This window comes from Arvicanthis niloticus, chromosome 8 (genome assembly GCF_011762505.2).
Source record: "Arvicanthis niloticus isolate mArvNil1 chromosome 8, mArvNil1.pat.X, whole genome shotgun sequence".
NCBI lineage: Eukaryota > Metazoa > Chordata > Mammalia > Rodentia > Muridae > Arvicanthis > Arvicanthis niloticus.
In genome coordinates this window covers 17,003,774-17,024,858 of record NC_047665.1, presented here as the reverse complement: position 1 = coordinate 17,024,858, position 21,085 = coordinate 17,003,774, and the positions used below count along the sequence as shown (strand labels likewise).

The window sequence follows — 21,085 nt, the reverse complement described above, 5'->3', positions numbered from 1 at the left end:
AACAAACTCTGAGTCTTCAGGAAGGTGCCAGGCAGGTCAAACAAGGACAATGCTCTACAAATGGTGACATTGGGGGTGATCCAAGACTGGTTTGTCCCCTCCAGTGACTGCTAAGGCAGCTTCTTCTCACACCTGTTGTAGTCATGAGGCCCTTGGGTCTCCATGGCTACTTTGGAGCTAGAGGGATGATGAATGTGAAGACAGAAAAAAAAAAAACAATTAAGAACCTTATTAAAATTCACACTTCAACAAGCACACTCCTTCTTGCTATAGGCCTTTGAATAGCATCAGGAATTTAGCAAAGGTTGTTTTTCATCATTTTTCCCAATGTTCTTAATACATTTAAGGAAGAGGCACATTTTAAACTCCTGATTCTACCATTCCCTAAGAGTTTTTCCTCTTCTAGAATGTTCCTAATCTGGATGTTTAGACCTTTTGAGTCTTCTGAGCCAAGAAAGACCAGCCACAATGTAGGAGGTTTTATATGTTCCTTTTAAATGTAGAGCGTATTTTATGTTTTGTCAGATCAGAACTCCAAATAGAAGCCTCTTATGTGGGGCCTGTCCTTTGGTTTTGACAAATGCAAATGAATCGACTGAAAGACTCGATGGCTTCCCTGTGAGGAAAAAACAGACCCTTCTTCCTACATTTTGGCTGCTGCTTAAAGTTAAACATTAGTTTTCTCACGTGGCTTCTATGAAATCTTCAAGGTCTGCTCACTTGCTTCTGGTGGAGGAATGACCACCAATGGAATCACAGGGTTTTACTGTTAAAATGTAATGTATCACAAACATGGCCAGCCAGTTAAAACAAGCTGCATGCACCAAACCCACCAATCACTTTCCAAAACATTCTTAAACAAATATGACATGAAGCAAGGTCCCACAGTCTGTCGTGTAAAGCAACTCCAGCTTCCAGTCTGGGATGAAAGGTTGTCTCAGGAGACAGCAGAGGATAATTAAAAAGAATTCCTGTTAGGGATCAAGAATGGCGATAAGCGAGTGAGGAGCAGACATGAACTTCCTACCTTTTAAAACTTCTGCAAGCCTGTGCTAGCCACTAATCATAAAGACTTTACACCTCCCAAACTGACCAGTCTAGCTAAGACAATGATGCCTGAGCACCAAGTAAAATGAATAGCACATATAAAAATTATACTCACATGGAAACTAAGGAATCCATTTTCAAGAAAAGGTAAATGTGTAACGGCCAACATATATAAAATCTGTTCCTGGCTAATTTTATTTTAGATGACCATATCACCCACAAAATAAAAGAAAGCCTTGACCAAAAATAAAATAAAATAAAATAAAATAAAATAAATCTCCCATTTGAAATGGAGTATTTGATGTGTGTGTGTGTGTGTGTGTGTGTGTGTGTGTGTGTAAATTAATGATAACATTTCACTCATAAGAATACAAAAGAAAAACTGGGCAGTGGTGGCACACGCCTTTAATCCCAGCACTTGGGAGGCAGAGACAGGTGGATTTCTGAGTTCGAGGCCAGCCTGGTCTACAGAGTGAGTTCCAGGACAGCCAGGGCTACACAGAGAAACCCTGTCTCAAAAAAAAAAAAAAAAAAAAAAAAAAAAAAAAAAAAAAAAAAAAAAAGAAAGAAAAGAAAGAAAGAAAAGTTAAAAATAGAAAAAAATAAGTTAAGGAGTTGATTGGGGATCATAAGATGGCTCCATATTTGCACCAACGCTGGTGACCTACCTGAGTTTGAGCTCCGGAATTCTCATGGTGAAATGAGAGAAACTCCCAAACCTTGTCCTCTGACCTCCACATGCACTTGCAAGCTAGGGTTCTCTTCCCACCCCCACCCCCCACCCCCCCCTCTCTCTCTCTCACACACACACACACACACACACACACACACACACACACTGTAAAATACCACTTAAATTACAAAACACCCAAATGTGTGTTAGTTACCTAATATAAATCACCTTTATACCCCTGTGTTGTCATTTGCATGTGAAATGTCCATCATAGCCCCATTGGTTTGAATTCTTGGCTGGTACAATACAATGCTGACTTAGGAGGTTATAGCATCATTAGGAAGCAGGATCTAGCTAGAGGAACTGGGTCACTGTGGGTGAGGCTTAAGATTTTGTAGCCCAGCTCCACTTGCCTTCTGCTTCTACTTTATTATCACGGTGATATGACCAGTCACATTCAGCGCCTTCTGCTGTGACTTGCCCGCCCCATATTGGACTACATCCTCTCAAACTGCAAGCCAAAAATCAACAATCAAGGCAAGGACTTTGATGTAGTGAGGAACTGATAGAAACAGGAAAGATGAACCAAAATAGAGCATTTTACAAAATGTTCAGATTGTCTCCCCGTGGTTCTATGGGAAGAACTACATGGGTTGTGCTTTGTAGATCCAAGGAAATAGGAGTCTTCATGTTCTGTCCGTTTGTATCTAAACCTTTATTGTGTTATTTTAACTACGTGGGTGAATTCAAACTTAGTACCAAAAGTTTAATCGCTGTATTAGCACAAGACCTAGTCAAAAAAACAAGCAAGAATATAGCAGAAATTCTCACTGCATTTTGATTTTTCAGTGTGCTTTTAAAGCAAATTTATTGGCATTTGTGTCCTTGGCATAGCCCGCTGAACTGCTTTCTAAATGGAGGGCTTTAAGCACATAGATAGACTATACGCTTTCTTTATTTGACACGTCTGCATTCCATCAGCTGGTAACTATTCTGTCTCTTCAATTTCTCTCTCCAGGTTCCAGATTTCTGAAGTACTTCTCCATCTGTGATTATACAGGAATGTTGTTGAGGAAGGAAAGAAAACTATTCAGGCAGCAACAGAAACATCACAGGGCTACAGGCAAGGCATTATACAGATACACACCTAGAAACTTATCTGCCTTCATCTTCCTGCTCTATCTCAGCCATGGTATGGCTAAGGAGGATGCACACAGCCCTGTGGATATTCTATTTTCTTTACCAACTCACACAGTATATGTAGGCAGTACTTGGACTTATTCTAACAAGCAGGACACTCAAGTGCTCGGAACCTCAGAACTGTTTGCATGGAACATATCTACACACCCATGAAGAAGTCAGGAAATAATTCTGAGGTCACAAAGATTTCTGCTTTGAGCTAATGGATCTGTTCAAGGACGTCTCTTAAAGTTTTGTCCACTAACGTTGATCTCAACTCATTTAGTTCCCTGAATTTTTAGAAGGTGAGTTTGTTGAAAATCCAACTCAACAAGAACAATAATTGCTACATAACATTCTTAGAGACCTGGTTGTGTAATGATCTTCAAAGTGAAGAAATACGGGAGCTAGAGAAACGGCTCAGCAGTTATGAGCATATGAGCTCTGGCAAAAGCCTCCAGTTTGGTTCCCAACACCTACATCTGGAAGTTCAAAACTGCCTGACAGTCCAGTTCCAGGGCATCTGATGCCCTCTTCTGTCTCCTCAGACAACTACATATACATATGCATATACTCAGGCACATACATGCACAAAATTTTTCTGTGAAAATTAAAAATGATTACATTATTTTTCAACATAAAGGTATTTTTAGAAAAAAAATATCCGTTCATTGTTGGTTGATTTTAAAAAAAAATGGGTTCCAGCCATGATAAAATGCCAAGTGTCATACTTACCTTAACACCAGCACAAAATATAGAAAGCTATAGTGAAAGGCACTGGCCAACAGGCAATTCATAGATATAACTCTCATGAGTGGAAATAGGTCAGCTGAGTCTTGCAGTGGCTTAAGTTTTTTCTGAGATTATTTTCTAAGGTTAGCCCAGGGAAAACGATTCCAGACCAGAGAGAGAAAGGGAGAGAGACAGGGAGGTAGGGAAGGAGGGAGATAGGGAAGGAGAGAGAAAGAGAGAGAGAGAGAGAGAGAGAGAGAGAGAGAGAGAGAGAGAGAGTTTTACTCATGATTAGTAGTCTGTGAGGAAGGTTGGGACTTAGCAGCTGTAGCCCAGGTGCAGGAGAATAAGATACACAGCTCAGAAACATCTACAAGCCATTCTTAAAATTTATAGATAAATGAGGCCTGCTTACAAATTTGTTAACACACTCATGCATGCAGGAGCATTTTGAAAGACTTACAGATAAGCAAAGATTTAAGATTTTGCTTAATGCTGAGAAGTTCTGAAAACAATTAACAACAACTTAGTCGAAGTGAAGACAAATGTTCTATCCATCCAGTTGAGATTCCTAAAAGGCCTTCATGTGCACTAGGGTAAATAAATCACTTTCTCAGAACAAGAATGACGGTGAAAAACATTTACCCTTAAAAAAAAAAAAAAAAAGGAAATCTTAATCCAAGCCTCAACACAAGTGAGGTAAACTGTCAATAAGTCAAATGCCTACCAATACAAATTCGACAGTAGAGGAAAACACCATAATATAGAATTTTGGTAGCACCTGATTGTGTTCAGTGAGGGTTTCTATACATGAAAAAGTGAAGACTGAAGAAAAATAATAAAAGCACATGCAGAAAGGATTCACATATAGGGTTCAACATAGAAGAACTTCAGAATAATTGTCATATAACATTATGATAAAGAGAATCTGTGACAATGTAGCCAAGATCAATAAAATGAGGATCACTTCAGGAGAGAATAATAAGTTTTAGCAGTCTCTCTCTGGTCTGCAACTCCACTGGGGGCAGATTGGGTGCTCCTGCCCCTCTCTCACACACCAGAGACAGCCTGCCTCCCAGGAAGTCTGCCGTAATCAGAAACACAGGTGAGACACCCCTGCCCCAGGTCACAGAACTCTACTTGCCTCCAAGGAGGAACAAGCTCTAGTCAGAGACAATCAGGCTGGTTAACACCAGAGAAAACCAGGTGGTAAGAGGCAAATGCAAGAACATAAGCTACAGAAGCCAATGTAATTTGTCACCATCAGAACCCAGTTCTCCCACCATGGCAAGCCCTGAATAACCTAACACTTCTGAAAAGCAAGATTCTAACCTAAAATCACATCTCATAAAGATGATAGAGGCCTTTAAGAAGGACATAAATAACTCCCTTAAAGAAATACAGGAAAAACACAGACAAACAGGTAAAGGAATTAAACAAAACCATCCAAGATCTAAAAGTGGAAATAGAAACAATAAACATATCACAAATGGAGACAATCCTCAAGATAGAAAACCTGGGAAAGAGATCAGGAGTTACAGATGCAAGCATCACCAAAAATATACAAGAGATAGAAGAGAGAATTTTAGTCGTAGAAGATACCATAGAAGATATTGACACAACAGTCAAAGAAAATACAAAGTGAAAAAAGCACCTAACCCAAAACATCCAGGAAACTCAGGACACAATGAGAAGATCAAACATAAGAATAATAGGAATAGAAGATAGTGAAAATTCCTACTTCAAAGGGCCAGAAAACATTTTCAACAAATTCATGGAAGAAAACTTCTCTAACCTAAAGAAAGAAATGGCCATAAATGTACAAGAAGCCTACAGAACACCAAATAGATTGGACCAGAAAAGAAAATCCTCCAATCACATAATAATCAAAACACTAAATGCAAAGAATAAAGAAAGAATATTAAAAGTGGTAAAGGGAAAAGGCCAAGTAATATAAAGGCAGATCTATCAGAATTATATCCGATTTCTCAACAGAGACTCTAAAAGCTAGAAGATATCATCCAGACTTTAAGAGACCACAAATGCCAGCCCAGGCTATTATATATAGCAAAACTCTCAATCGCCATAGATAGAGAAACCAAGATATTCCATGACAAAACCAAATTTAAACAATATCTTTCTAGTAATCTAGTCCTGCAGAGGATACTAGAAAAAAACCTTTAACATAAAGAGGGTAACTAAACCCAAGAAAACACAAGAAATTAATCAACTCAAAACAAACCCAAAAGAAGAGAAACACACAAACATAGTACTACCTCTAACAACAACAACAAAAACCCAGGAACCAACAGTCATTGGTCTTTAATATCTCTCAACATCAATGGACTCAATTCACCAATAAAAAGATATAGGCTAACAGACTGGATACATAAAGAGGACCCAGCATTTGCTGCATACAGGAAACACAACTCAGTAATAAAGACAGACACTACCTCAGAACAAACGACTGGGAAAAAGTTTTCCAAGAAATGGTCCTAAGAAACAATCTGGAGTAGCCATTCTAATATCTAATAAAATAGACTTTCAACCAAAAGTTATGAAAAGAGATGGAGAAGAACACTTTATACTCATCAAAGGAAACACCCACCAAGATGAAGTCTCAATTCTGAACATCTATGCCTCTAATGCAAGGGCACCCATATTTGTAAATGAAACTTTACTAAAGTTCAAAACACACATTGAACCCCACACAATAACAGTGGGAGACTTCAACACCCCACTCTCACCAATGGACAGGAAATTGAAACAGAAATTAAACAGAGACACAGTGAAACTAATGGATTTAACAGATATCTATAGAATATTTCACCCTAAAACAAAAGAATATATCTTCTTCTCAGCAACTCATGGTACCTTCTTCAAAATTGATCATTTAATTGGACACAAAACAAGACTCAACAGATATAAGAAGATTAAAATAATCCCATGCATTCTATCAGATCACCACAGACTAAGGCTGGTCTTCAATAACAACAAAAACAACAGAAAACCCACATACACATGAAAATTGAACACTCTCTTCACAATGAAAACTTGGTTAGGGAAGAAATAAAGAATTAAAGACTTTGTAGAATTTAATGAAAATGAAGGCACAAAATACCCAAACTTATGGGACACAATGAAAGCAGTGGTAAGAGGAAAACTCATAGCACTAAGTGCATTTATAAAGAAGCTGGAAAAATACTACACCAACAACTTAATAGCCTATCTGAAAGCTTTAGAACAAAAAGAAGCAAACACATCCAAGAGGAGTAGACTGCAGGAAATAATCAAACTCCAAGCTGAAATCAACCAATTAGAAACAAAAAGAACTACACAAAGAAATAACAAAAGAGATGGTTCTTAAATCAGAAATGAAAAGAAAGAGATAACAAGAGAAACTGAAGAAATTCAAAAAATCTCAGATTTTACTACAAAAGCCCCAACAAAACTGGAAAATCTGGATGAAATGGATGATTTTCTAGACAGATACCACATACCAAAGTTAAATAAGATAAAAAAAAAAAAACCCATCTAAATAGTCCCATCACCCCTTAGGAAATAGAAGCAGTCATTTAAAGTCTCCCAACCAAAAATAAGCCTAGGGTCAGATGGTTTTAGTGCAGGATTCTTCCAGACTGTCAAAGAAACCTAATACCAATACTCCTCAAACTATACCACAAAATAGAAACAGAAGGAATACTACCTAATTTATTCTACAAAGCCTTAGTAACTCTGATACCTAAACTACACAAAGACACAACAAAGAAAGAGAACTTCAGAATAATTTTGCTTATGAATATTGATGTAAAAATACTCAATAAAATTCTTGCAAACTGAATCCAAGAATACACCAAAACAATCATTCGCCACGATCAAGTAGGCTTCATCCCAGGAATGCAGGGATGGCTCAATATATGGAAATCCATCAATGTAATCCACTCTCTAAACAAACTCAAAGGATAAAAAAAATCACAGGATCATCTCATTAGATTCTGGAAAAGCCTTTGACAAAATACAACACCACTTCAGGTTCAAGATCTTGGGAGAGATCAGGAATTCAAGGCACATACCTAAACATAATAAAAGTCATATTCAGCAAACCGACAGCCAACATTAAATTAAATGGAGAAACTTGAAGCAATCCCACCAAAATCAGGGACAAGACTGCCCACTTTCTCTGTATTTATTCAATATAATACTCAAAGTTTTAACTAGAGCAATTAGACAAAAAAAGAAGATCAAAGGAACACAAATTGGAAAGGAAGAAGTCTAGGTATCACTATTTGCAGTTGATATGATAGTGTACATAAGCAGCTCCAAATATTCCACCAGAGAACTCCTATAGCTGATAAACAACTTCAGCAAAGTGGTTAGATATAAAATTAATTCAAACAAATCAGTAGCCTTCCTCTATACAAAGGATTAACAGGCTGAGAAAGAATTTGGGGAAACAACAATCTTCATGATAATCACAACTAATATAAAATATCTTGGTGTAACTCTAACCAAGCAAGTGAAAGATCTATATGACAAGAACTTCAAGTCCTTGAAAAAAAATTGAAGATCTCAGAAGATGGAAAGATCTCCCATGTTCATGGATTGGTAGGATTACCATAGTAATATCCCCATCAAAATTCCAACAAAATTCTTCAAAGACATGGAAAGAGCAATTCTCAACTTCATATAGAAAAATGAAAAAACCAAGAATAACCAAAACAAATTTCAACAATAAAAGAACTTCTGGGGAAAATCACCATGCCTGATCTGAGAACACCAATGGCTCAAGCTCTAAGATCAACAATTGACAAATGGGACCTCATGAAACTGCAAAGCTTCTATAAGGCAAAGGACACTGTCAATAAGACAAAATGGCAACCTAAAGATTGGAAAAAGATCTTCATTAACCCTATATCCAATAGAGGGCTAATATAAAAAATATACAAAGAACTCAAGTCATCAGGGAAATGCAAATCAAAATGACCCTGAGATTCCACCTTACACCAATCAGAATGGCTAAGATCAAACCTTTGGTGAGAAAGAGAGACACTCCTCCATTACTGGTGGGATTGCAAACTGATACAACTACTCTGGAATTCAATCTGGCAGTTCCTCAGAAAAATTGGAAATAGTTCTACCTGAAGAACTAACTATACCACTTCTGGGCATATACCAAATGATACTCCACCATATCACTTAAGAACAAGGGGAGGGGGAAGGGCTCATGGACAGGGGACTGGGAAGGGGGATACTATTTGAAATGTAAGTAAATAAAATAATTAACAAAAGAAAAAATAATAAAAATAAATAATTTTTAGGAGTATTAAATGAACATTCTAATCCTAGAAGGCACACCGTCTAAATTTAGAAGGCACTGGGCAGGTCTATTGGAACAGAGCAGAAGACGGGCTTAATGAGCACAGAGATGGAATGATAGAAATAACCAAATGACAGCACAGGATAAAAAAAGAAGTAACACAAACGGAGAACTGGAGAAGCCAACGTCATAACTAAAGGATGCAGCCCTAGAACGCCACTTGATAGGAAATACAATGTTTCTTCTCAATGGGAAAAAGAGGATAAACTGTTGAAAATACTTAAAGATACAACACTCAGAGAAAAAAAGAAAGAAAGAAAACAGTACGGATATTCTTTCGTTAATATGGTAAAAGATTTAACTTCCTGAATCTCAACCAGACCCACACATGAGGAATATAACTGAATCCCCACTGTATCCTATAGGGTTAAGCCACTGATAACAAAAGATACAAAGATAGGGCCTGTGGTGCTTCAAATAAGAATGCCCCCCCCCCCCAGACTCATGGGTTTGAATGCTTGGCTCATAAGGAGTGTCACTGTTAGGAGGTGTGGTCTTGTTGCAGTAGCTGTGGCCTTGTTGGAGGAAATGCATCACTGTTGGGGACAGGCTTTGAGGTCTCCTATGTTCAAGCTGCACCCAGTGTGGCTGACAGTCTCTCCTGGCTGCTTGCAGATCAAGATAAAGAACTCTCAGCTCCATGTCCAGCCCATGCCTGCTTGTATGCCACCACATTTCCTACCATGACAATAATAGACTAACCCTCTGAAACTGTAAGCCAGCCCCAATTAAATGTTTTCCTTTCTAAGAGTTGCCATGGTTATGGTGTGTCTTCACAGAAATAGAAACCCCTAACTAAGACAGGGTCTTAAAAAACAGTTTCAAAACTGTTTTGTTTGAACACCTTTGATTTGAACACACCTTAACCTCATAGAAGAGAGTATCAGTTGACTGTGGAACAGACTGCTGAAGCCAGTCACATAATTTCCATGCTGCCAGAAGAAAAGAAATAGGGCTAGGGATGGAGCCCAGAGGTAGAACACTCATCTATCATGAGTGAGGCCCTGGGTTTGAACCCCAGCACAGGAAAGAAAGAACCGTGGAGGGAAAGAAAGACATAAGGAGGAGGTAGCTGGAAACTGTTGAAAATACTTGTATTAATTATTGTACCAATAATCAATTTAGGCAAGTCAGACACTCTCAAACACACACCAACAAACTTCAAACTAAAACTCCAAATCCATACCACAGAAAATATTTAAATAAAGGAAAACAATATAAAGACTCCCAATAAAATAGTCTCACGAACCAAAGGAAGACTAACTGGTTTTAAACAAAATGTTTAAGGACATTGTTCAAGATAGAGTAAAAATAATTAATGTACAGGAAAGCAAAGAACAAGCAGAGCCCCAGAGGGTAAATGTATGGACAAGCAAGTGTCTAACGAAAATTTAAAGCAACACTAATAAGGCTTTGTGTGGTGTGAGATACATTTAAAAATAGAATATGTGAACAATAAAGTGGTTAAAAAAAAAAAGCAGAGAGGTCCAAGTTTCCTGCCAATTAGAAGCAGTTCAGAATACTTTGAGAATCCAGTTTGCTGTGGCTAAAATAGTAAGTAGAATAGATAAAGTTTTAGGGAAATGAAAACTATTAGAGAGGAGATAAAGGCAGGAAAGGAAGAAAAAAAACAGGAGTCAGGTATAACAAACAGAAAAGATGCCAGTGGACATCAATCTATTTGTACCAATAATTTAGGCAAGTCAGACACTCTCAAACGCACACCAACAAACTTCAAATTGAGTATAAAAATAAGCAGGTTTATAAAATGGTACGGTAACTATGAAGACAATGCAGCTCAGAATGAGAGGAGGAAAAAATACACAGCAGCAGCTAACTTAAAGCAGGCTCTGTTAATGTTGCAGAAGAATGGTCTTAAAGCCATACTAATTTTATATGCGATATAGATGTCTCAAAACAATAAGAGATCAGCCTGAAAGGAAAGAATCCTACATTTTATACCCTTAAGAATACAGTTTTAGAGGCTGAAGAGCTGGCTCAGTGGTTAAAAGCACCGACTGCTCTTTCAGAGGACCCAAGTTCAATTCCCAGCACCCACATGGCAGTTCAAACCTGTGTGTAACTCCAGTTCCAGGGGACCCAACAGCCTCACAAAGACATACATAAAGGCAAAACACCAATGCATATGAAATAAAAATAAATAATTTTTTTAAAACTTGAGCATTCTTAAACAAACAAACAAATAAATTATTTTTAAAAAAGTTTTAACCAGGCACTTTCATTTATAGCATTTGATAAGTAGAGGCAGGAAGATCTCTGTGAGTATGAGGCCAGCCTGGTCTACACAATGAATTCTGGGCTAGCCAAAACTATGTAATAAGGCCCTGTCACAAGACAAACAAACCTTCCACTTCAAAACTCATAAGGAAAATGTTACAGAAGTAAAAAGAAACAGACACCTGAATGCCTAGTGCAAATTGTAAGAACTGGGTTTTAGTAACTTACAGATAAATAGACAGAGAACATTTCCATTATTAAGTTGTAGAAGTTTGAGGAAAACAAACCTGGATTCGTACATCTAGAGTGTTACATGGGAAGTGTAGGGTGAACATAATTGTCATGCCACACGAACTATTCAGTGAAATAAATTTCTGGGCAACGCAGAGGGGAAAGCTACAATTTTGAAACGACGAAGAGGTTAAAAATCAAAACATTTCTTCCCGTTGTTGAAGTTAAGAAAGAAAAAAAAAAAATCCCTGAAAGCAGAAAGCTAACTAGAAAAATTTCAGTGCTAGTAAATAAATAAACATTCTGGGTTCATAAGTCAACTGGAATTTTGAAAAGATTTGAAGATGAAAATAAATATAACTCATCAAAACTTATTCCCAAGTTCTTAAACATTTTAAGAAACATAATGTTTCTTAAAACATTAACTACACAATCTCCTGTCCCTTACATAGTCAGTTGGTGCATTTACCAAAAAATAACAAAAGCACTCGGAAACACTTTTGTGCACTATTAAAACTTAATAGCAGATTTGGTGTAGGGTTGTTTGTCTTGTTTTGTTTTGTTTTGTTTTGTTTGTTTTGTTTTGTCTTGTTTTGTTTTGTTTTGTGACAGCATCTCTCTCAGTACCACAGCTGCTCTGGAATTCACTCTGTAACCCAGGCTGACCTTGAACTAATGCCAATCCTCCTGCCTCAGACTTTCAAGTACAGAAACTGTAGGCATGAGCCCTACTGTCTGTTTTCAGACTTTTGTTTTAATGAGAAGATTAGAAGTAAATCAAAAGTTTTTGGGTGGTAATGGAGAAACAAATTGTAATATAAAAAACACAGGACAACTGGACTCAAAAAATCAAAATACTATAAACTGCTAATGTCATGTTTGTATGGAAAAGAATTAGGTAATAAAAATGAGACATGGTCTTCTATATTAAATCTAGAAGTCAAACTAATCCATAGCTATAGCAAGCAGATCAGTTTAGGGCAGCAGGCAGCATTACAAAGAGATACAGGTTAGCACTGGAAATCTTGGGAATGTCCATGATGTTGAGGCAATAGCTTTGAGTGCATACACTTGCATGTATGCATTTAGATGCATGATTGGGACTTCTCAGATTACGCTACAGATAATGCATAGTTAGGATAGAAAGAGAAGGAGGAGGAAGAGGAAGAGGAGGAGGAGGAGGAGGAGGAGGAGGAGGAGGAGAAGGAGAAAGAGGAGAAGGAGGAGAAGGAGGAGAAGGAAAGGAGAAGAGGAGGAGGAGGAGAAGGAGGAGGAAGAGGAGGAGGAGAAGGAGGAGAAGGAAAGGAGAAGGAGACGGAGAAGGAAAAGGAAGGAGAAGAGGAGGAGGAGGAGGAGGAGGAGGAGGAGGAGGAGGAGGAGGAGGAGGAGGAAGAGGAGGAGGAAGAGGAGGAGGAGAAGGAGGAGAAGGAAAGGAGAAGGAGACGGAGAAGGAGAAGGAAGGAGAAGAGGAGGAGGAGGAGGAGGAGGAGGAGGAGGAGGAGGAGGAGGAGGAGGAGGAAGAGGAGGAGGAAGAGGAGGAGGAGAAGGAGGAGAAGGAAAGGAGAAGGAGACGGAGGAGAAGGAAGGAGAGGAGGAGGAGGAGGAGGAGGAGGAGGAGGAGGAGGAGGAGGAGGAGGAAGAGGAGGAAGAAGAGGAGGAGGAGAAGGAGGAGAAGGAAAGGAGAAGGAGACGGAGAAGGAGAAGGAAGGAGAAGAGGAGGAGGAGGAGGAGGAGGAGGAGGAGGAGGAGGAGGAGGAGGAAGGAGAAGAGGAGGAGAAGGAGGAGAAGGAAAGGAGAAGGAGACGGAGAAGGAGAAGGAGAAGGAAGGAGAAGAGGAGGAGGAGGAGGAGGAGGAGGAGGAGGAGGAGGAGGAAGAGGAGGAGGAGGAGGAGGAAGGAGAAGAGGAGGAGAAGGAGGAGAAGGAAAGGAGAAGGAGACGGAGAAGGAGAAGGAGAAGGAAGGAGAAGAGGAGGAGGAGGAGGAGGAGGAGGAGGAGGAGGAGGAGGAGGAGGAGGAGGAGGAGGAGGAGGAAGAGGAGGAGGAGGACAAATGCATAGCTTTAAAGGAGATAAAGATAAGAGATAAACCTCACAGCAGTCAAGGAACTGGTAATATCCTCTCTAAGATCAAGGGGGGAAAAGTATTCATCTGCCACCTTCTAACACTAAGAAAAAATAAACAATACCTGCTGGGGCCTTTTGGGTCATAAAGACAATTATTCTCTGCCCAGGAATACTTCCCCTATCCATGCTACAGGCAAGATGAAAGAATACAAGATTTCAGTGAGACGAAAATCAGGAAAGAGGACCACAACAAATCCTGCTTGAGATCCTGAGTGCTGCCACTTGGGACAAACACCCTGAGAGATCTTGGGTTGAGGCAGCAGTGAAGGGGAAGATGTTGTCTGACATATTGAGCACCCTCCTAAATGAGGTGTAGCATAGATTCCTGGGGATGCAGGATAATGGAGTGGTGGTTGTAGCAGGTAATGATATGGTTCTTGAAACATTGCTCTTGGCATGATATTTTGTCTTAAACAAGGCAGAGAGCCTGTGCAGGTGACACTAAATGACTACGCAGCCCTAACTCCTAACTGTAAGCCAGGTCTATCAGCACCACTGAGTTCATAATATTTTAGACACCAACCTCAAGTGGGAACCCGCAGTGGACTGGACTCTACCCAGTTGACTCCACATGCACAGATTTCAACAGATCCTTCCCCAGCTCCAAATTTTTGTCTCATTTCTTAAAATAGGCAGTTTTCAAAAGGAAAAAAAAAGGCCCAAAAATGCATAAAGGTGAAAAATGGAGTAAAAAAGGGTATTTTTTAACCCCAGAAAATATGTAAATTTTTAAAATTCAATGCAAGTTTCCAATGCACTATTTGGGTGTTTCCAAAGCATTCGTTCTATCGTTTCTGTGCAACCAAGAACTCAGAATCTTGCCACTAAAGTTGTGGCACCTTCAGTTCCGGGACTGAGCTGTCGGGGTTGGAGGTCACTACACTAGTGGAGGTTCAAGGACTTGTGTCATTAGAGAAACCTCTGCGAAGCTCAGACTCCAGTCTGTAAGCTATCACGTGACCTTGGCCCTTACGAGCAGTTAAAGATTGAGTTTGAACCATCAGGGTATACAGTCCAAAGAACGAAGGTCAGACTTAGAATACTTGGGCCTGACCTGCCTGTCCTCAGCCTTCACACTCACTTACATCCAAACAAAATAGCTTATAGTTTAAAGCCTTGGTGCTGCCAAAAGCCCCATCCTACCTTAAGGGGGAATCAGTTTAAGAACAAGCCAATCAAAGTAGAGCAAAAACAGCTGGGAGGAGAACAAGCCAATCAGAGAAGAGCAAAAATAGGTTGGGAGGAGACAAGATTTGGTGACAGTATGACCTCATGTTAATGTCATGCCTGAAGCAATGAGATACTTCTGCACTTTTAAATCTTGAGATCAGAAGTTCTGGGGCATTTGCTACATAATGCATTTGAGGGCACCCTGGATACTTAAGAGCCTGTCTAGGAAGAAAGGAAGGGATGAAGACAGAAGGGAGACAGGGAAGAAGAAAGAGAAGAAAAGAAGGGAGGAAGGGAGGAAAAATTAATATGATGGTATTGTATTGAAGACAACTTGACATTATGTGTCAAAAGCTCTAAATATGGGTATACCCTTCAATGTAATACAGAAATGTGTAAAAATGCATTCATCTAAGAAATAGTTGGCACAGGACTTTAATAGTGGACAAGACAAAGTCCCCTATGGAGCCAGCCTTAAGTAGCAACCAAAGATGAATATAAAATCCTATTTATAAGGATACTGACTTTATAGCCCTTTGTAATAATCAATAAGATAACATAAACACCCAACAAAATAAAAGTGCATAAATAAATCTTGGAGCACTGACATGTTAAAATGGTACTTAAAATGAATTACAGAAACCATTTCATGAAAAGGAAAAATATTTCACTGTATAAGGTTTTTTTTTTTTTTTTTTTTTTTTAAGCTGATGGTAGACCAGAGTGTGGAGTGCAATGAACCTGGTGTTTGTACACTGTCCTGTGTGTTATTTGTATGCAGGAAAAAGCCCAGAATCGATTGCTCTGAAATGTCAATAGTTATTCTAAGAAGAAGAATAGTGGGTGCATTTGGTTTTCTCCTGTGTGTATCTTGCTATCAATCTGTAATTTTCTAGCACAAATATGCCTTCCCACTGTTACCAGAGAAAACATAGCTTTGGCAGGATGACCTTGAATAGTTTACATTAGAAAGGAAATAAATAACATTTAAGAACTAGCATTGGGCTGTCTCCTAAATCTCGGGTAACCAATAGACATCTTTAAATAAGGGGGGTGGGGGAGCAGCAGCCTTCATTCTGGGATTGGTACATTCTGCTCATCCCTGCCCCTTGAATGAACCTTTCTTTTTGCTAGAGAGGAAACCTGGGCCTTACTTGCAGCACGCAGGCGCTCTATCACTGAGCTGCGCCCCTACCCCTCCGTTTGTGCTCTCCAATCGAGAAAACCAAACCCATTCTGGGAGCTGGTTCATAACTGTCTGGATTGGCCCCATGCCGCCTGTCCCAGGATTCAAGGCTATTTCCACCACTTTGCCCTTTGCCTAGACCATAGCAACATCACCGGGATAACACTGTCATCAAGAGCGGTCATCCAATACATTTGGAGAGTTCCATCAGTGCCCTAAAAATAGCTTGGCAGCCTGGAGGCTCACTGTGTACCCGCTTGAAACTCAAGTGTGCCCTGAGTTGAAAAGGGAAGCCACACGGTGGGTTAAAATGTTTGGAGTCTCTTTCTGGCCTTCCAAATTTAAACAGAAATTCAAGTGTGCTCAGGTCGCAGCAGAGGGAGACTGTTTACAAGGTGAAATAAACAGTGAACTTTCTTGTACCCCTCACTTTCATTTTAACTCTTGTCTGATCATTTAAATAACTGTGTCTTGCCTTCAGATGTGGAAAATGATTGATATAAAATCGGACTTTGGTAGTTACACTAGTTCATTTCAAACCATTTTACCAGCCTAGGTAAGGTAGAATCTAACATGAATAGATTTCTCCAAGACTGAGCTGCCCAACCTCAGCTTCCAACTGCCAGTTCTGTGCACAAAAATACCAGCCTGGCCCACTTTGCGCATGTGTTCTCTGTGACTAAGGGTTACCGGCCAGACCAGAGAAACAGGTGCAATGTCTTAGGGCTATTCCAAAGACCAGAAAGCCTGTGAGCCAGCCTCGGAATGCTTACAGGGACTCAGAGGAGGACAGACCACTTCCAAATAACTCAAACAGGCTAGCCCGAGGCAACACTTTATTCTCAAAAAATGCTAAATTAATTGGCTTAAACATTCCTCAAACAGAGAGTTCTCTCCAGAATATATTAGTTCATATCAAGAATGGGACAGGGATTATATATCTTAAAGATAGTATTTTCAGTAAATATTCCCCCCCTCTTTGTGTGTGTGTGTGTGTGTGTTTTCCAGGACATGGATGACCATGTGCACAAGGAGGTTGACCTTCAAGGCTTTAACTCACCTTGATTCTTTCCTTTTCCTGGTCTCTCTCTGGCTTGAAACTCAGAAACTAGACTAGGCTAGCTCCCTAGTAGTCTCCACCTCCCAAATGCAGGGATGGATCAAAAATTCACTCTATACACTTAGCTTCTGCACATGATTCTACAGGTGAAATGTGGGTCCTCCTGCTTGCAAGGTAAGCCCTATACAGACTGAGCTAATCCCCCAGACCCTGGTTATCAGGAGATATTTCTTTAGTACTGTAAGGTTCAGCACATGGTTTTGAGGACCTGAAGTGACAGCCAAGAGAGTGTCTCGATTCTTGAGTAGAGTACTGTCCAATGAAAATGATGCTTCTCGACCTTCATAAATGTCACGCTTTTTTTTTCCCTCTTCAAAATTCTTCTAAATGCTTGTTAGCCTGAAGTTGCCACCCATGATTAATTAAAAAGGGAGTAGAGGCAGACAGAGGAAAAAAAATAGACAAAATGAGTGTTCAACCTTTGTGTTTGGTTCTGGTTTTTAACAGATAAAGATTTTGAACAACATGAATAGTGATTTACTGTAAGTAGCTTACTGTAATAAAATGGCGTCAATCCTGCCAAGGAGTGGTAACCAAGGATTCAGGCCATCCATGTGCACTAATTCGGATATGGCAAGCTTGGAACTTATTTATAACTTGTACAGTATTTTATCTCTCTTTCTCTCCAAAGAAGCGCACATCATATTGCACAAAGCATGCGGGTATCCACGTCTCCTCTGCCAAAAGCAGCCAGAAAGAGAAAAGATTCATCGCGTACTGTTACTGCAAGCCTAAATTTGTGATGGGCCACTGTGCAGAAATAATTGGTACTTAATAATCTTGAGGTTTGAATTCAGATTCATCTGACAGCCCCGAGGGGATACATGGTTTGATGGCATAGGTTCATGAAGCCACCAAGAGTGGATCTGGCCTTTGGAAGTGTATTTACCTTTGTGTAGACGTGAAATCCAGCCCATAAAGGACAATGAGCATGCTCAACGATGTCCTCTACTGACGTGGACTTAGAAAATTAATAATCACTGTTCCTCTCCACCCTCGTTCTCAGACGCTCATACCAGCTGATTAGGAATGCCTTGATTATTTGTGGAATTACAAAAATGTCCCAATGACCAGGTATCATCTTGTTCAATATGAAACAATTTCAAACAAAAGTGTCAAATATTTTCTAAAGGCACTTCAGTGGGGTCCCATGAGACTGAAGGGACAATTGCTACTTGTGCTATTTTCTCCGGAATAATGACATACAAGCCTCTCACCCATCCCCACCCCCGTGTGCCCGTGTGTGTGTGTGTGTGTGTGTGTGTGTGTGTGTGTGTGTGTGTGTGTACAGAGGTGTACAGAGGCAAGAAGTAGACCAAGATGTGCCTTGGTCAACTTGACAAGAAGCTTGGACAAGTTGACAAGAAGCTTGTTGTGATGATGCAAGGATTTGAACTCAGATCCTAGGTCTTGCGTACCAACCATTTTCCCCACTAAGCTGGCTCCTCAGCCCTCAAAGTAAACAGTGTATTTCTTCCCCAAGGCTGAGCTCTAGGATACAGCCTATCCCATTGTGGGTAAAAACTTCCTCTTAGCTCTCTCCACTTTGCCTAGTGACCACCATCCAAACGGCTGGCTGCACTCCCAGATACTCTCTTTCCCTGCAGGCTGGGTTGGCTTCTTACCCATGCAGGAAGACACAAGACAGCCAATGTCACACAGTGCATGAGACTTCTTAGTAGACACCTCCTCTCTCAGAGGCTTTTGCCTGAGCATTAGTGAAGTATTATAGTTGTTAAATGACACCGTAAGATGGAATATTAAATATTAAAAAGCATGCCTCTTCTGTTTCGGGGTCTGCTTTCTTACTTTTAAAAATTATCTTTCGTCATACTAACACAGAGTCCCTTCTGAACTAGTTAGTACTTTACTTAAACAGTGGAAAAGATTTATATTTTCACATTGGGGACAGCATCTAAAACAGTGGTTCTTAACCTGTAGGTCATGACTCCCAAAGACCATTGGAAAACACAGATACTTTGTTGCTATTCATTACAGTGGTAAAATTACTGTTAAGAAGTAGCAACAAAAATAGTTTAATGATTGGAAGGTCCCCACAAGCTGAGGAACTGTATTAAAGGGTCAATGCTTCAAATAAAATATTTACATCAGAAATTGCTTAATTTTTCTCACCTGGATTAACCACAGATAGATTTCTTAGTTTTCCTTCTCTCTCACTGGGGATTCAAACCGACCCAGATAACCTCAGTCCGCCTCCTGTGGAAATCAGCAAGAAGAATTGAAGATTTCCTACCAGAATATTCTCTAGTAATTCTCATTCACCTTTGCAGACACCACATTCTTCATCTGCTGGGGTTGACAGCTAAGGTGCCCTGGAAAGTAACTGGGGTATGTCTGTGGAGCTCTATCTGTTAACACACCGACCTGTTTAAAAGGAAATAAAAGATGTAGCTCAGGGGCAATTAGTGTTGGGACTGCACTGGCCTCTCCAAGCAAAAACCGCTTGTGTAGTGAGGGCAGAGAGTGGAATGTTCTGTTCGTATTAAATACTTTCATCAAGGGCCTGGAGATGTAGTTCAGTCGGCAGAGTGCCTGCCTGGCAGGCAGGAAGCCCTGCCCTCCTTCACAAAGCATCCCATAAACCCAGAGAAGGGACATGTGCCTACAAAACAAGCATTCAGGACTCCGAGGCAGGAGAATCAGAAGTTCAAATTCAAAGTAATCCTTGTGATACACCGGAAGTTCAAGGACAGCATATACAAGACCCTGTCTCAAAATAAGGGGGAAAGGTATTTTAATCTAAACTTCAAATATGATTGACTGATTTCAAAGCGTCATTAATTTAAAGCTCTTTTGAGCAAAAGAACTGCCAATGAGCTGGCTTAAATTAATAAATACATGCGATGTTTAGTGTATTCTACGTATGCTTTTAGATTTGCTGGTAGAAATCCATCGTTATGTAACAGGGTTTTCCCCCCTTTAAAAAGAAATTATACTTTTTACAATTATATCCGGATAAATAAATGAGGTCAATTCACTAAACGTTCTGTAATTCAAATGGAAGGAAATAGATTCTTTGCTGGGGGGGGGGGAGGCGGAGGTGGGAGCGACTTGTGTTGAGACAGACATTGTACCCATCTTCCTGAATAACTAAGTTAGGCAGGAAGCACAAATTTGATGATCGTAGGAGGAGGTACAGAACTAATTCATGGTCCTCTGAAGTAGAAGGCAGGGCCTGATGTACAGACACCCTTTGCTAGCTATGAGTCATTAAAGCTAAAGTTTTTCTTCAAGCATTCCCAAATGTTAGGGGCTATAATTATTATTATTATTATTATTATTATTATTATTATTATTATTATTATTATACTATACACCACCCCTGGGGCGCTACCTCTTGGTTTCCCACAGCACCAGGTTTTAGGGGCTAAGAAAACTTGAGGACTCTTCTCATGGTTCAGACCGCTAGAGGAGGCAGATCTCCTTGGTCCCAGGTATTTGGGAGGGGACTGGCCTCTGTACAAACTACCCCAGGCCCAGGGACCGGAGGGTGAACACTCAACTCAACTGGTCGTGCCATCGAGGCCTAGCGAGAAGAGCCCCCTGTAGTCTGCTTCGGAGAGTCAAGCAGCTCGCTCTGGGTCCCTGCGGGAGTCGCCAGGGGTCTTTGCGACTTTGACCGGTAGGAGCACGCAACAACAGAGCCAGGCCGCCTCCAGCCGTTTGCAACTCTGCCCCAGCAACAGCGCCAGAGCCCCAGCCAGGCGACCCAGAGCCTCGCCGCGCAGCGCGCGGGGAGAGAAGCAGCTGTTCCCAACAGCTGGGGGGCGGCGGCGCCGGGCGCCCCAGGTGCTGTCCCGGCCAATCGCAGGCGTCCGGCCCGCCCCCTCCCCAGCCGGGCGTCGACCCCCGGGCCGCTAGGGAAAAAGGAGCAGAGGGTTGGAGAGCGGTCCTCCGTCCGCACTGGTGTGGCAGCTCCTAAACAAGAGGGACGGTTCCCAGCCCGAGCCGGGCCCAGCACCGCGCCCCCAGCTGCCACCTCCGCGCC

General features: G+C 40.6%; 1 long non-coding RNA gene across 1 annotated transcript; it reads right to left on the bottom strand.

Moving 5' to 3' along the window:
* Positions 1–2,444: 2,444 nt before the first annotated feature.
* LOC143443279 (uncharacterized) lies at positions 2,445–20,968 on the bottom strand. The gene is made up of 3 exons (XR_013112102.1): positions 20,601–20,968; positions 19,210–19,293; positions 2,445–2,766 (listed from the first exon to the last, which is right to left on the bottom strand). It is a non-coding gene; the product is annotated as an uncharacterized LOC143443279 (long non-coding RNA).
* Positions 20,969–21,085: the final 117 nt, after the last annotated feature.